The following is a 3119-nucleotide window of genomic DNA, read 5'->3' on the forward strand; positions in this document are numbered from 1 at the left end:
TTATTCTCCCCTGCCCCCACCCCCACCCCTCCACCCCTCCCCAAACTGGGGTCAGATCCAAAAATTCTGTCTGCACCATTGCTTTTTCCTGGGCTTTTGAGGCTCAGCTTGTGGCTGGGAAACACTATTCATCACCAGGGATTATAGCTTTTCCTTTTGTCTCCCTTCTGACCGCCTGGGGAGTCTCTGCCAAAAGTTGTGACTGGTGATTGTCACCATGGAGGAGTCCAGCTTGTGGAGTAACCTGAGGACAGTTAGGTTGTGTGCCTTGATGGCTTTTTATTAGGGATGATAGGAGACCTTCAACAGCACTCTGGGACATGAGAGAAATGTAGCTGCACAGATGTGGCTAAAGAGCCAACTGTCTTCTCATGCGGACATAGCAAACTGGTTCACAGACCTGCCTTGAGGGTCTCTCTGTGGAAGCATTTGTGCACATGCACACACGGAAGTGTATAAGTGTACATTTCAGTGTGTGTGTGTGTGTGTGTATGTATGTATATATGTGTGTGTCTGTGTGTGTATATATGTGTGTGTGCACACACAAAAGTGTTTAAGTGTACATTCCAGTGTGTTTGAGTGTAGGGGGATGTGTGTGTGTGTGTGTGTGTGTGTGTGTGTGTGTGTGTGTATGTGTGTGTGTGTATGTGCCTGTATATGTGGAGGCCAGAAGTCCACCTTAGGTGACATTCCTCAGGAGCTCACAAGTTTGTCACTGGTCTGGGACTCATCAAGTAGGTTAGACTGGCCTACCATCAAGCCCAAGAGATCTAATCTATCTACCTGTCTCTTCTTCCAGAGATTACTGATTCATGCTATTAAAACTGGATTTTTTTTTAAATGTGTGTTCTGACTCACACATCTAACTCAGGTCATCTGCTGACATGGCAAACACTTTACCAGCTGTGTTGTCCCCTAAAACCAAAGTGCCTTATATATGGAAAGTCATTATTTTGAGGGGATCTTGAGTCCCTTCAACTTAAAGAATAAACTCACCTATATTTATAGTTCTGCTTCTCCGTTTGACTGTATTGAGTTTCTGTTGCCTTTTAAAGTACGATCTGAACCAGGAATCAATGGATGATTGCGTGCAGAACCTGCTGCTCAGAGCCTAGGATCAAGGACTGGTTTTTATATTTAAAAATATCAACCAAACATCAACCCATCAATCACTGTGTCTGCACACACGTGTGTGGCTACACTGACTGTGCCTGAGCACTTGGAGGTCAGAGGTTGACGCTGAGTGTCTTCCTCTACTGTTCTTCATCTCTCTGGGGTCTCTCACTGAGCCTGGAGCTCACCAATTAGCTAGACTGGCTGGCCTGCAAGCCAAGGGATCTCCCTGTGTGTCCCTCCTGGGGCTGGAATCATAGGCTTATGTCACTGCCTCTGACTTTTAATGTGGCACCTGGAGACCCAGATTCGGTCCCCTCGTGTTTGTGTAGAAAGCACCCGACTCACTAAATCATCTTCCCAGTCCGGTATTTATATCTTTTTGTTTTGAAAGGCGAAAAGTAGTGAAAAGAAAAACATATTTTATGACAAGAAAATTCTATGAAACTCAAGTTTCAGCTTCCATAAATGAGGTTTTGTAGGAGCAGGCCCATACCCAATACTTATGTGTCATTGGTAGATGTCTTCTTGTCGTGACAGCAGAGGTTAGCCAACAGCTTTATGAAAGCTTCTTATATTAATTGACCATGTCAGGCTGTAAAGATCTTACCACTTAGGACACAGACTTAGCTGAGAGGTAAAATTCCCTTTCAGAGAGAACAGTGGTGTCTTGCGCAATAGCTGCTTTTGACTTTCCCAAACCCTTTTGCTCACAAGTCCCAGACTTCATACGTTAGGAACTGAAGATGGAAAAGCTTACTCAGACTGATAGAACCTCAAGGAAGTGGGCTGTGGCCTAAAGTGATGGCCTTCATTTCCTTCTTCAGTCCCAGAGGGTCCTAACAAGTTGCCTCCTGTGAACAGAAGGATGAAGCACTGCTTAGGGGCCTGTTCCCACATCCCAGAACTTGGCACAATTCCTGCTCCTTATCTTCAAGGCATGACCAGCTTCCCCAGGACTGGCTAAGTAGAAAGGAAGCAGGTCTGAGATCAGCTCGTCTCAGTGCACCCAACAAGCTGGCCTGGCTCCAACCCTCTGTCATAGAGCAGAAGGCTGAGAGGATCGTCTTTCTTGTGTATCAACTGGAGTTTGGCTTCAGGACCCTCCATGGGTTTTTTAATCCATGTATGCTCAAGTCTCTCATATAGATTGATATAATACCTACTTTTAGCCTGCACACATCTTCTTTTCAACTGTAAATCATTTTTGGGTTCCTTGTAGTGCATCATTTAATAGAAATGCTATGTAGATGATTGTTGTGCTATATTATTTGGAAGACTACACAAGGGAAAAATCAGAAAATACTCAGTAAGAATGCATTTGTTTTCTCTGACTATTTAACTTACTATTAAATGTATTTCTTCATGGATATATGCATGTGTGGTGTGACACATGTGTGGAAGTCAGAGGACTCCTTCCATTAAGTGGATCCTGGGGATTGAACTCAGAGCACCGGGCTTGGCAGTCATCACCTTTACCCAGTTTGCATCCCACCAGCCTGTTGGGGTATTTAAAACACACAGTTACTTGAGTCTGTGGATACAGGCCTCATAGAATTAGAAGACTATCTTCATACCTATGCTCTAGTGGCTAGGATACAGAGGGCAGACTGCAGTAGGAAACTTGAAAGGCAAGTGATATATTCATTTCTTGTTTCATTACTATGACAAAAAATCCTGGACAAAAAAAGCAGCTTAAGGGAGGAGGGCTTTATTTTGGCTCACAGTTCCAGGGGATACAGTCAGTCATGGTAAGGAAGACATGGAGCTTGAGGCCATCCATCGACCATGGCTCATCTTCAGTTAGGAAGCAGAGAGAGATGGATATTGTACTGGCTATTTTTGTGTCAACTTGACACAGCTGGAGTTATCACAGAGAAAGGAGCTTCAGTTGAGGAAATGCCTCAGTGAGATCCAACTGTAAGGCATTTTCTCAATTAGTGATCAAGGGGGAAAGGCCCCTTGTGGGTGGGACTATCCCTGGGCTGGTAGTCTTGGGTTCTATA

Source organism: Mus caroli, chromosome 1 (assembly GCF_900094665.2).
Source record: "Mus caroli chromosome 1, CAROLI_EIJ_v1.1, whole genome shotgun sequence".
Classification (NCBI taxonomy): domain Eukaryota; kingdom Metazoa; phylum Chordata; class Mammalia; order Rodentia; family Muridae; genus Mus; species Mus caroli.